The sequence below is a fragment of the Belonocnema kinseyi genome, chromosome 2 (genome assembly GCF_010883055.1).
Source record: "Belonocnema kinseyi isolate 2016_QV_RU_SX_M_011 chromosome 2, B_treatae_v1, whole genome shotgun sequence".
In the NCBI taxonomy this organism is placed as follows: Eukaryota; Metazoa; Arthropoda; class Insecta; order Hymenoptera; family Cynipidae; genus Belonocnema; species Belonocnema kinseyi.
Window position 1 is genome coordinate 150,280,590 of NC_046658.1, and position 13,794 is coordinate 150,294,383.

The window sequence follows — 13,794 nt, forward strand, 5'->3', positions numbered from 1 at the left end:
TGAACTTTTGTTAAATCATGGGAACAAATATTTTTTTTAGGATAGTTAAAAAATTGGTAATTTCGGTGTTCCCACATATTCTTACAAGTAATTTTCAATTTGAAACACTTTACAGACATTGAAGGTTTTTCCGTCAATGTAAAACGAAAGTCGAAATTTTTATTAAATTTTTAATCCACAATGAATTTCTTCATTTCCTGAGCAATTATAAGCTATCTGCAAAGTTTTATTGTAAAATAATTAGGTTTATATTGCGGAATCAAACGAGCTGCTATTAATCGCTATTCATTAAAAAATAAACAAATAGTTTCGTATTGCCTTCAAATTATTTTATTGACGATAAAAATGTTACACTTCCGCCTTATCCTATTCAACTATAAAGTTTATTACTATTTTAATTTTTTTAAAGTTTGAAAAGCAATATTTCAAACATAGACCTAAATAATTGTTATAACTAAATATATCATAATTAAGAAAGCCGAAATTGAAGAAGATTTCCGTTTTTTTAAATTCGAGTTTATTATTTTCTTAAGAAATATTAGACAAAAGGAAAAGTCAAAATATAACATTATTAAATAATGAATATCCTTCCATCCAAATAAAAAGTCTTTTTATATTCTTTTGTAAATAACTACATTAAAAAAATTCTCTGTTTGCAAGGGGCGCTTTCTCAACTGTTTAAAATAGAAATTTAAATTCCCAACAACCTCCTCCCACTTACTCTTTTTGTTATCATAGAAATCTCCAGGTTATTTAGGACATATTGATTTCTGTATCGTTCCTTGCCGTTTGAAATATAAAGTAAACGAAAATAAGGAAATTGATTTTAATATTTGCTTTTCTATCTATGGCTATCTTTAAAAATTCGAGGTCTGAAATCTACAAACTTCCGCCTTCCACTTCACTCGTTTTGAAAATTAAATAAAGCACCCCCTCCAGGTACCGCAAAAGTTAATATTAAACAATCAGAAATTTTCAATAATCAGTTCACTTTTTCATTTTTCTGTCTGTGTCAAATAACAAAATGAAGGTTACTGCTGTTCTTCTACTTCTCACAATCATCCAGTACGCGCCTCAAGATTGTGCTCGTAAGTTTAATGTAATAATTAATATTTCTGAACATCAAATTAATTTTTTTTTAATTTTAAGCATTCAAACTCTTTTTATTAAACAGTAAAGGGATACTAAGAACTATTTTGATATTTTCCACCATATGAAATTGAATTATGGACTTTTAAACTCATATTTAAATTCCTGACATAATAATGGTGCTACTTATTAGAATCTGCCTGATTTGAATACATATACACTACCAGTCAAAAGTTTGGGTTCACCTCTCAAAATTCTGTATAAAATGAACCCAGGATGAAGCCTATTTGTCTATTTTTTGAGTAGATATTGAAAAAATGGTGAAAATTTCAATGTTTTTTTTTTTAATTTGTAATAACTTCCGTAATAGATAATATTTTTTAATTTACCTGGTCTCATTTTAAAACTATTTTCCACATTGTCACAACAGCTTATGACTGTGAATTAAAAAAATTTTTCTTATCACAGAACGAGAACTTAAACTATTTTTCCAAAGTATCACAAGAGCGTTATGACCGTAAAACTAAAAAAATATTATAACAGAGCAAGAACTTGAAGTTATTTTATACTGATAAGATTTTTCTATACTGTAAAAAATAGCTTTAAAACGAGACCAGGTAAATAAAAAAATATTAATTATTACGGAAGTTATTACAAATTTAAGCCTTTTTTGCAATATCTACTCGAAAAATAGACAAATAGGCTTCATCCTGGGTTCATTTTATACATAATTTTGAGAGCATTTAAACCTTTACGAAGCCAACTTTTTAGTTTTGATATAACTTAATCAATTGTCAAAAAAGAGGTGAACCCAAACTTTTTACTGGTAGAGTATTTTAAGAGCTTCAACATCATACTTTGTGTGAAACTAAAACATTCGAAATAGAAAAAGATTAAAAAGTTTCAAAAATTTAAATAATTAGATTTGAAAGACTCAATCATCATAAAATCGCTATCATTATCGGACAAGCTACAGTGGAGAAATTTTTTCGACTTTGAACCGTTTCATAACGTACCATTCTAGAAAATCTTGATTAAAAAAAAATTGATAAATCTTTAAGTTTTCTGGTGTACATAAAATTGCCTAACATCAATTTTTCCCAACAGAGTTAGGTATCCTTCAAATTGATAAACTACAGGTGACAATGCAAGATGGAATTATCTTTACGGGTACACTCGAGGAGCATAATTCGGAACCCCTTTGGGTAAAACAACGGCATGATGACACGTTTGAATACTTTACAGTTTATGGGCACATTGGCACTACTCACTTTTTTTGTCCTCGTCTTACGACAAACCCGGAAATTCCCGATCCTGCATATACTAGCAAGCCAATCAGAATTGAGGTATTTTCACAAAATGACTATTATGAAAGTAACAGAAATATCCGGCCACTTGATTACACTCGACGACCTGATAGGCTACACAACGGAATTTTTATAACGATACCGCACTCTGACTATGTCTTTTACGCTCAATTCGATTTAAAAAGAGATGTAGAAACAGTAGCTGAAATAGAAGCTTCCGAACAACAGCGATCGTCTCCCGGTCCTTCCATGCACCGATCGTCCCCTGGTCCTTCCACGCACCGATCGTCCCCCGCGCCTTCCCTGCAACCTACGTCAGTAGGTCAACGCCAGGACCCAGAAAAACCTAAGACGAAATTTTGTTGCTGGTAACTTTTGTTTACCTACTCGTTTAGGTAGAAACTAAATATTACCCTTCCTAGATTATAATTTATATAATATCGTGCATCACACGACTCGCATTCTTCACCTGCTAACTATACCCCTACCATTGCTACCCCTCACTTCCTTTCACGCAGTATATTTAGCGTCGGATTAGAGAGCGATTTTTGTTTGATCGTGGCCTACCTGTTCGTCGTACCCTCTCCACTCTGCTTCCCCTCACGTCACTAACTGAGCGAGAGTGCTCTCTCAAGCCTTGCCAGCAGGGTGGGTATTTATCTCTTTAGTTTCAAAATAAATTATTTGGTTTGAAACTATTTTTTAATCTAAAAATTCCACTATTCCATTTTTGTTCGAAAATAGATATTTTTAAGTATTTTAAGTATGTTTTCTTTTGAAAATTCCGAGTTTAAATTTCCCAGAGATAAATTTGTTACAAAATTCTACAGTTTAATTTAACAGCACACGAATTTTCCTCAAATTTCAACAGTGCAATTTTTAAAACTTAAGTATTTAAAAAACACAGCAGTAACATTGTCAAGAACCGAATTTTCAACCACATAAACTCATGCATTTTCAACTATTTTACGGAAAATTCCATAATACCAGCTAGCCAGGGTCAAAACATTAACTAAAATGTACCATAACTTATTTTAATTTAAATATTTCGATTGCAAGTTACATATCGCTGCAATCGCAAAAGAAGGTACATTCCAATTTTTTTTTTACTGTTTTGAGAATTACCAAATTTTTATGTTTGGAATTTTATTCCTTATAAGGACATATGGCCTCCCTGCAGGCAAGGCTCCACAGAGTGCTGTAGCTCAGTCAGGGACGTGAGGGGAAGTCGAGGGGAGAGGATAAGACGAGCAGGTAGGTCGCAATCAAATGCATACTGCCCGGATTAGTGAAGCGAATACCTGTAATTTCGAAATTAGCATCCATTGTGTTTTGATCCCTTTGTATTCGCAAATCTCAAGCATAGATTTACTATATATAACTCTAATTTGAAAGGTTTACTATTTTAAGTGATTTTCTTTTGACGCATTTTATTTTGGACGTCTATAACTTCTCTAATTTTACAATTTTTAAAGTTTTAAAAATGAGATTTGACTACAATTTTTGATGTATCAATCTGCAATAATTCGTCTAGAAACATTTTCTCTAAATTTTCAAATGAATGAACTAATAATGCTTTTAATTTAAAATAAAATAATTTGAACACCGACAGATTGTACAAACATTGAGTTTGGCAATTATTCCAAATCTAAGTGAAAATAATATATCTTTGATAATAATTGGTAAAATATAATAACTTAAATGTTTATGAACTGTTTAGATAAACAAATACAAATTTTTGGGCAGCTACACTCAGAAAAAATTCGGTTTTTAAATTACAATAAGATTATTGCGTTCTAAGATCTACTCTTTGAAAATTCCTGGAATATTTTACAATTAATGCTTAAATATTATAAGTTGTTTATAAAAATCTTTAAGAATACATTTTTATTATCATTAGTGACTTACTTAGATATTCAACTTAATCTAATGCTATTTGAATGGAAGAAAGTAATTCGTTGCACTTGATTTTCAAAAATTTATTTATCTAATTAGTTTCTGAAAATAGGAATTGATATGTTTAGAAAAATATTATTAATTTGGTTAAGAATTACTTGCTAGTTGAAATTTTTTTCTAATAAGAAATTAAATTTTTGACTGCAAAATAATTCAATTTTTAATAAAATAGTCACCAAAATTTACCAAAAGGCATTATTTTCAATGGATAAATAAAGTTAACAAACATAATTGCTTACAAAATTCATTATTCATAATAATATCTTCTTAGAGTAATGTTTGAAAGTCGGAGTTTTTTTTCTAATCTTCTCAACTTTTGGGCCACTTTGAAATTCTACTGAGCTTATAATTAAATCAAATTAATAAACATAATTGTTTAAGAAATTGACAAAGCATAATAATATTCTTTTAGAATAATTCTGGAAAGTCTCAATTTGAAATATTTTTAAATATTTTCCGTAAGTTAATTTTCTAAAACAAAAAACCATTGTTAATTTTACCAGAATGAAATTTTCGTATATATTTCTATTGTTAATTATTTGGAATCTTTTGAACTCTTCAATTATTTTTGAAATTCTTTTTAAACTTCTGAATATCGTTTGAAATTATTCGAGTTTTTTTCTACAATTCTCAATAAAACCTGCAGAATTTTAAAAACTGCATGAAAATCTTCCAGATTATTGTTTTGACAATTTTGGAAATCTGTTTAAATATTTTTTAAACTACTTTTGAGGCTAATGACGGGGTTTACAGAAAAAAGTCCAATTTTTTACCCGGAAAATAAATTTTAAGTTTGAAAATCAATTTAAAGAAAAATCGAACTTCAAATCAAGTTATTAAAATTTGCAATAAAATTAATTTTTAACCAAAAAATTGAATTTTTATCCGAGAAGATTAATTTTCAAACAAATAACAACAAATTTTCTACGTACTAGTTACATTTTTCTCAAAAGAATAAATTTAGAAACAAGAAAAATGCAATTTCTACAATACTAGACAAATTTTTCAATCGAAGAAACAAATTAAGAAAAAAATAGACCAATTTGTTTGGTTAAAAAGTATTTTTTTTTTGGTTGCTGATTCAATTATTTGTTGAAAATTTCTTTGTTTTTGGGTTAAAAAAAATTTCTTTACCTGAAATTGAACCTGTTTTTTGGTATCAAATTATTGATTTTGTATGAAACGGTATCTATTTTAGTTCAAGATTATTTTTTTTGTTAAAAAATTTGCTATATTTTGTAGAAAAATTAAGTGTTTTCGGTTGAAAATTAATTTTTTGAACTAAAAATTTTACTTTATCATACCTGGTTGATTTTTCTTATTTGTAACTTTAACAATTTTATTAAAAATTTGTTGTTTGTTTTGCTTGATAATTCAGATTTTTCCGTTAAGAATTTATCTTTTTTTTTAGAAAAAAGGGTAGAAAATGTTTAGATGAATATTTAATCATTTGTATTTAAATTCAATTTTTGTAATGAAAATTTAACTGTATCATTTCGGGTTGAATTTTTTAAAATTATTTTTAAAGTTGATAATTTTATTAAAAATGTGTTGTTTTTTTTCGCTAGAAAAATAAAATATTTCAGTAAAGAATTTATCTTGTCGGTACAAAATTTTTCTTGTTTGAAAAAAAATATAGTTTTTAATAAAGAATTACAATTTTAGTTAAAAATGCATCTTTTGTGAACAAAAATTTTTTCTGGTTTTACACTTTTTTCAAATTGATTTTTAAAATTTGGAATTTTTGTGCGAAATAGAAAAGTATTGGTTTGAACATCAAATCATTTGTTTTCAAATTAAATATTTGCTTCAAAATTTTATTATTTTTTTATACTGTTTTTTTGTCAATAATCAACAAGGTGGTTGCGAATATACGTATTTTGTTGAGAATTCGTCTTTTTTGAAAGAATATTAATTTTTGAAAAATTCTGTTGGGAACTTTACTTTTTTTCATGAAATTTTCTCTCTTAAGTTGAAATTTTTTTTTGTAGCAAATTAATCTTCTTGTTTAAAAATGTATCTATTTTATTCAAAAATGCAATTCCTTATTACAAAATTTATTATTTTTTTCTGGTTGAATATTCATTTTTTCAACTACAAACTTAAGTATAAAATTATAAATTTGGTTTAAAAATGTATTTATATTCATTTTAGGGCCTGAAATCTCATCTCATATATAAATTTACATACGATCAATGATATTTTTCTCTTAGCAATGAGTCTAATTATATGAATTATATTTTAATTTGTATAGTCGTTGTTAAATTTGCAAGTGACTTGCAAGTCACTTGCAAAATTATTATAACGTCCGAGGACAAAAAAGTTCATTTCTAGCTCTGAGTGAATATCCTTGAGTAACATCGCGAATGTCTTATTGTGTATTTTAGTTAATATATTTCATTGTATATTTATCCATCGCAACTTGTATGTATCTATACTTAAAAAAATAAATCTGTCATATAACAATAATGAAAATTTTTTTCCTAGGATTATTTTCCAAACTGTGCTGAAGAAGGAATCTATCTGAAAATCTTTAAAAATCCCCCTTCACTATCTTCTTCAATAACTTTGGCACACTTTTTTTGGCCCTAAAAGAAAAAATTAGTTCGTAACCAAGCTTTTGGAATGAAAATTCGAAAATTTCGAGGATTTCCAAAATTATTAAAACCATGATTTTTAGGACTTAAAAAATTTATGCACTGCTATTGGCAGAACTCGAAAAACTAAACAATTCATACTCGTGATTTTTTGTAGAAAAAGAAAAATATAAGAGTTATATTGTTTACAAAATATAAAGAAATCGTTATAAGATTATCCTTACAATTTTCTGAACTTTCTTGAAAAATCGAAAACTCAAATATTGATCCCAAAAAAAAATAATGAAAAATGCAAAATTCCATTTTGCGTTCGAATTATGTAAGATAAGAAAAGAATGAACAATAAAAAATTCTACTCCTAAAGAAGGTATACAAACTTGTTCATAATCAATTTTTGTTATGACACATAGCTTTAGTTTTATTGGTGAAAAATAGCATTGCATTAAAAAAATGAAATGTAAAATTTTCAAAAAAAAAATTGAAACAATAAATTAAAAACTATACAATTTTAAATTTAATTGTTTGAAATAGCCTTGCATATTTCACACTTCACATTATATACTCAAGCTTTGAACGTTACAAAAATTATTTTGAAATTCAGGTATTTTATTGAAAATTTAACGTGCTTGGCAGAAAATTGTTCCTCTTGGCTAAAAGTTTATTTGTTCCATTAAAAACTTTTTCTTTTAGTTAAACATTCCGTTCGTTTATTGAAAATTTGCGTACTTCGACTAAACATTTTTAAAAGTTCACTTTTTTATTGAAGTTTCATAATTTCAATCTGAAATTTTTGTCTTGGGTAACAATTTAATTATTGTGCTTGAAATTCCTGTCTTTTTTTGGTGAAAAATAAATTTTTTAATATACAAGTAACTATTTCGTTTTTTTCTGTTAAAAAATTCATCTTTCCGGTAAAAATTTAAATTGTTGAAAAAATCAATTTATTTTTAAAATGCAATATTATGAAATATTGAATATTTATGATTTTTCTTGAAAATTCTTTATGTAAAATCAGAATCATAATTCTGTCAAAACTCCTCTGTTTGATCCGGCTCGAAATTATTTTTTAGTTGAAATTTTACAACTATAAATGAAAATTTAATTCCTTTTAAAAATTCCTCTTATCTGTAAAATAAACTAATTTTCTTAGTTGAAAATTTATCTATTTCTTTAAAAATTCATTTTGTTGAAAATTTGATTATTTTTTGGTTGAAAATTACTCTTTTCACTTGAAATTTGATACCTTTTCTTGAAAATTCCTTTTCTTTTTTTTTATATTTAACTTCAGATATAACTGCTCTGTTTCATTAAAAATTGATCGTTGTAAGTATAGAAATTAATAACATGATCTAGAATTAAAACTTTTGGGCATAAAGTAAAAATTCTGGATCAAAATTCATTAAGGTTATTGAAAATTGAATTTTTTTGAATCGCTGGTTTTTCGTTTAAAATTAATTAATTAACTAAAAATTCAATTATTTTACGTTTAATTGAAAATGTATCATTCTTTTGATACAATTTAATGTATTTTGTGAAAAGTTGGTCCTTTTTTGGTAAAAAAAAATAATGTTTGTAGTTAAAAATTTATCTTTTTAGTTAAAAGTTTAAATATTAGGCAAACAAACTTTTTGAAGATTTATCATTTTGATTTAAAAAAAAATTTGTTTGCTGAAAAATTTCTACGTTGAATATTCATCTTTCGGGTTGGAAAATCATTATTTTAGTAACAAAATTATTTTTTTGCATTTTTATTCCAATAATTGTCAATTAACAATGGATCACTGTATTCCCTGAACGATTGCTTGCAATTTGTTAAGCTTTCATTGTATTATTTTAAAAAGTATTATAAGAGTTGTTTTAAATAAAATTTCTTAATGTTCAGTTAATATTAATTGACAATGGATTGTTTCATTTCCTCAACGATTCTTTACTTTGTGCAACGTTTTATTATCCGTTTTTTTAAATAAACATTTTTCAAGTTCTGTTTAAATATTCTTTTAACGAATCAGGATTAAATGTTTTAAATTTAATTAAATTGGAATTTTCCGTATGATAATAAATAAAAAACAAAAAGAATAAATTAAGAAATAAAATGATATGTTGCTTATTAAAATTCATTAAAAATCAAACAAATTTTTCAGCGAATACAGAAGCGAGGCTTAGATAAATTAAGATAAAAGCGATTAGGTATGTATATATAATTCTATGTCATGATTTTGAAGAAAAATAACTCGAGGAAAAACCTTTCTTACGATGACTAAGTCTTTTTACATATATCGCAATCAGATTTTTATTGTTTCAATAATGCTGAAAATCTTAGGTATTTCTTCTTGTTTCATTAAACGTATCTATATTCATCAAAATTTAGATTTTTGTGTAAATTTTGAACTAATTTGTAATACAAGGCTCTAAAAAATTTATTATTATATTCTTACTGAGTGGAAACTTTTATTATTTTTTTTCCAAATTTGGTGAAAAACCAAGAAAATATTCAAAAATGAGAATGTTCTATGAATTTTTTATTTATTATCTTAAATTTAGATGAAGATTAGTAAATATTCTTACCTTTCAACCTTCAATAGGAAATATGGTATGTCACAAATGTGTCTGAGTTCAATATTGACTTACCTGAAATAGAAGAAACGGATAAACTTATTAGTAACAATCAAGTTAAATTATATAAATAAAGGGTTACCTCTTTATGAGTTACTGTCGTTTTTTAATTAATTAATAACAAAAAACCTAGATTTATAAGAAGATTAGAAAAAAATACATTTTTCAGCCGTTTGAATAACAGGCTTCGCAGGCCAAAATATTATAAAATATATATTGTATTTTCAATAGAATAGATGCATTTTTCACCACATAATTGAATTTTCAAACCAAAGGATAAATCGTCTACTAAAAGAGACTTAATTTTCACATAAAGGGTTACATTTTCAAATAAAGATTCAAATTTTTAACCGTAATAATGAACCTGCAATCAGAGAGAGTGTTTTTTTAACAAAAGAGTTTCACTTTTCAAAAAATAGTTGAATTTCGGCTGAAAAAGTTATGTTATTTAAGAAGAAAAAATTCAGCGTTATCAAAGAAACTTTCTATCAAATAGATGGATTTCATACAAAGATTAATGCTCTACTAAGAAAGAGGATTTTTCAATAAAATATATAAATTCTCAACAAAATGGGTACATTTTAAATCAAATAGTGGAATTTTTAACCAAAAGTATAAATCTGGAAAGAAAAAAAAATAGCTGATATTTTTTTAAATAGGTTTAATTTTTAATACGAAAAACCAAATAAATTTATAAAAAAGACGAATTTTTAACAATATAATGTTAGTTATGTTTCAGTTAAGTAATCTTCTTTTGCATTTCAAAAAGTGGAAATTAAAAAATAGTAATAATTTGACTCTATTTTTGATTAACAAATTTTTTTTATTGTATATTTCCATTTTAGTTAAAAATTCATCTCTTGTAATATTTAAATATTTTGTTTTAATATAAAATTAGGTTTTTTTAAGTAAAAAACTAATTCTGACGTTTCTGTTAAAGGATTGATCTTTTCAATTTAAAAAGACATGATTGAAAATTCAACTTATTTCTTAAATATTTTCTTTTGAAGTACAAGGAATTTTTAGAATTTTAGGTATTCATACAATTCAGAAAATTTGTGGAATTCAAGAAATTTAAGGTCGTCGAGGAATTCAAGGTATTCGCGTCATTTAGGAAAATTCGTGGAATTTAAATAATTCAGCAAATTCAGCGAATTTACTAAACTTATGAAATTCACGGAATTAATTGAATATCTGGAATTCATGAAATTCAAGCAATTCATGACATTCACGGAATTCAAGTAAATTACAATGATCATTAAATTTAGGGAAAGAAGTAAAGTAATTTAATTTAATTTTACTTCACGGTATACATGGAATTTGAAAAATTCACGAAATTCACTGAATTCACGTAATCGATCAAATTCGCGTGATTTACGAAATTTACGGTACTTATTTAATTCATGGTATTCATATAATTTAAAAAATTTAGAAAACTAAATAAATTCATGGGATTCAAGGAATACACGGAATTCACGAAATGCATGGTATTCACGGAATTAATGGAATTTATTGAGTTGGTGAAATTCAAAGAATTCGCAAAATTTAAAGAATTCGTGTAATTCAAAAAATTCGTAAAATTCAATGAATTCGTGAAAATCAAAGAATTCCTGAAATTTAAAGAATTCGTGGAATTCAAAGAAGTCGTTAAATTCATAGAATTAGTGGAATTAAAAGAATTCATGAAATTCAAATAATTCGTGGAATTTAATAATTCGGTAAATTCAGCGACTTCACTAAATTGATGAAATTCATGGAATTAATAAAATTTCTGGTATTCCTTAAATTCAAGAAATACATGAAATTCAAGGAATCCACGAAATTCAAGAAATTAATTGAACTTAAGAAATGCATGAAACTCACGGAATTCGAGTTATTTACAATATTCATGGAATTCGGAGGAAGACATGAATTAATTTAATTTAAATTTAATTCGCGGTATACATGGAATGTAAAAAATTCACGAAATTCAAAGAATTCACGTAATCGACCAAATTCGCTTGATTTGCGAAATTCACGGTATTTATTTAATGCATGGCAGTCATGAAATTTAAGAAATTTAGAAAATTAAATGAATTAATGGAATTCAAGGAATTCACGGAATTCACAAAATGCATGGCATTTACGATATTAATGGAATTGAAGGAAATCATGCAATTTAATGCGTTTGTGAAATTCAAATATTTCGTGGAATTCAAAGAATTCTTAGAATTGAATTCAAAGATTTCGTGGAATTTAAAGAATTTGTGGAATTCAAAGGATTTGTGGAGTTTAAAGAATTCGGTAAATTCAGAGAATTCACTAAATCAATTAAATTCATGGAATTAATTAAATTTCTGGGATTAATTAAATTCAAGGAATTCATAAAATTCAAGGAATTCATTAAAATTCAAGGAATTCATCAAAATTCAAGGAATTCATAAAATTCAATAAATTAATGACATTCACGGAATTCAAGTTATTTACAATATTCATGGAATTTTAAGGAAATAAGTGAATTAATTTAATTTAATTTTAATTCATGTTATACATGAAATTGAAAAAATTTACGAAATTTGAAGAATTCACATAATCGATAAAGTTCGTGTGATTTAAAAAATTCACGGTATTTATTTAATCCATGGTGTTCATGAAATTTAAGAAATTCGGAAAATTCAATGAATTCATGGAATTCACAAAATGCATGGCATTCACGGAATTAATTGAATTGAAGGAATTCATGGAATTCAATGAGTTTGTAAAATTTAAGAAATTCTTGGAAATCGTGAAATTCAAACAATTCGTGAAATTCAAAGAATTAGTGAAATTCAAAGAATTCGTGGAATTATAAGAATTCGTCGATCTAAAAGAATTCGTGGAATTAAAAGAATTCGTGGAACTAAAAGAATTTGTGGGAGTAACGGAATTCGAGAAATTCATACTATTTAGGAAATTCGTGTCATTAAAGGAATCCGTGGAATTCAAGGAATTATTAGAATTTAAGGACTTCATGGAGTTCCAGGAATTTTTGGAACTGTAGGAGTCGAAAGAATTCAAGGAATTCACACCATTTAAGGGACTCACATAATTAATGAAATTTAATAAATCGAAGCTTTTAAAGAAATTCATAGAATTTGAGAATTTGAGAATTAAATGCGTTAAAAATTAAATAAATATTTTCGTCGATTTTAGACAGGAGCTGGATGTTTTACTAAATATGGAAACGTTATTTATATATCCTGTTTCATTAAACTTTTATGTTTAGTACAATTTCCATTTTATAACGTTTTAAAATTAATATATATTATATATCCCTAAATGTATTCATATTGTTTTGACTAAGTGTATGGAAACTAATAAAGTCAAAACTGAAAATAATGGCGTCCTTTTTTTATTTGAGGACGACCGAAAAAAGTGTAAACATAAAAATTTTTAATTAGAATAATTCTGCAAAATACTATCGTCTACTTTTTCACATGTTATGAATTTTCAGCGTTAGGAATTTTGATCGTGCGTTTTGAAATAATAAATTTGATGTTCGTATTATTGTTTGCTGTTTTAAACCTAAATTAGACAAAAACAAGAAAAATAATTCTCATTCTCATTTAGACACATTAGGCACGTTTAGACATATTTAATTATTCTAAAGGCGCCAGTAGTATTGAATTTGAAAAATGTAGACAATTTTGAGGTATGACATTCACAATCTTCCGCTTCCCACTCTAGTTATTTTGAAGTGATATGCGTACAATAGTATAAACAGCAGCCGCGATTCATCAAAAATCATTTCACTCTTTTATTTCTCTTTCATTGTGGCAATTAGAAGAAATGAAGATTATTCCTACTGTTATACTTCTCATATGCGTGAAATGTTTTCCTCATCATTGTAAGTTTAATATAATTATTACTATTTAAATGACATAACAATTATGCTACTAATTAGAATCTTACTGATTTCAATATATTTTATTCTAAGAGCTTTAAAATGGTATTTTGCGTTAGAATAATACTTTAATACTTGTAACAAAATTGCAAAGTTTCAAAAATCAAAATAATTGGAAATAAAAGATTCTGATATTCAAAATTTTCAATAAAGTGTTTAATGAGTCATAGTAGAGACATTTTTTCAAAAACTATGCACATTAAGTTTCAACGTACCAGGTGTATACATATGAAACCGGTATTTTTTCAAGAAAAAAACACATTTATTTCAAGAGAATGATAACAAATATTTTATTCAAAGTATGCGCCCT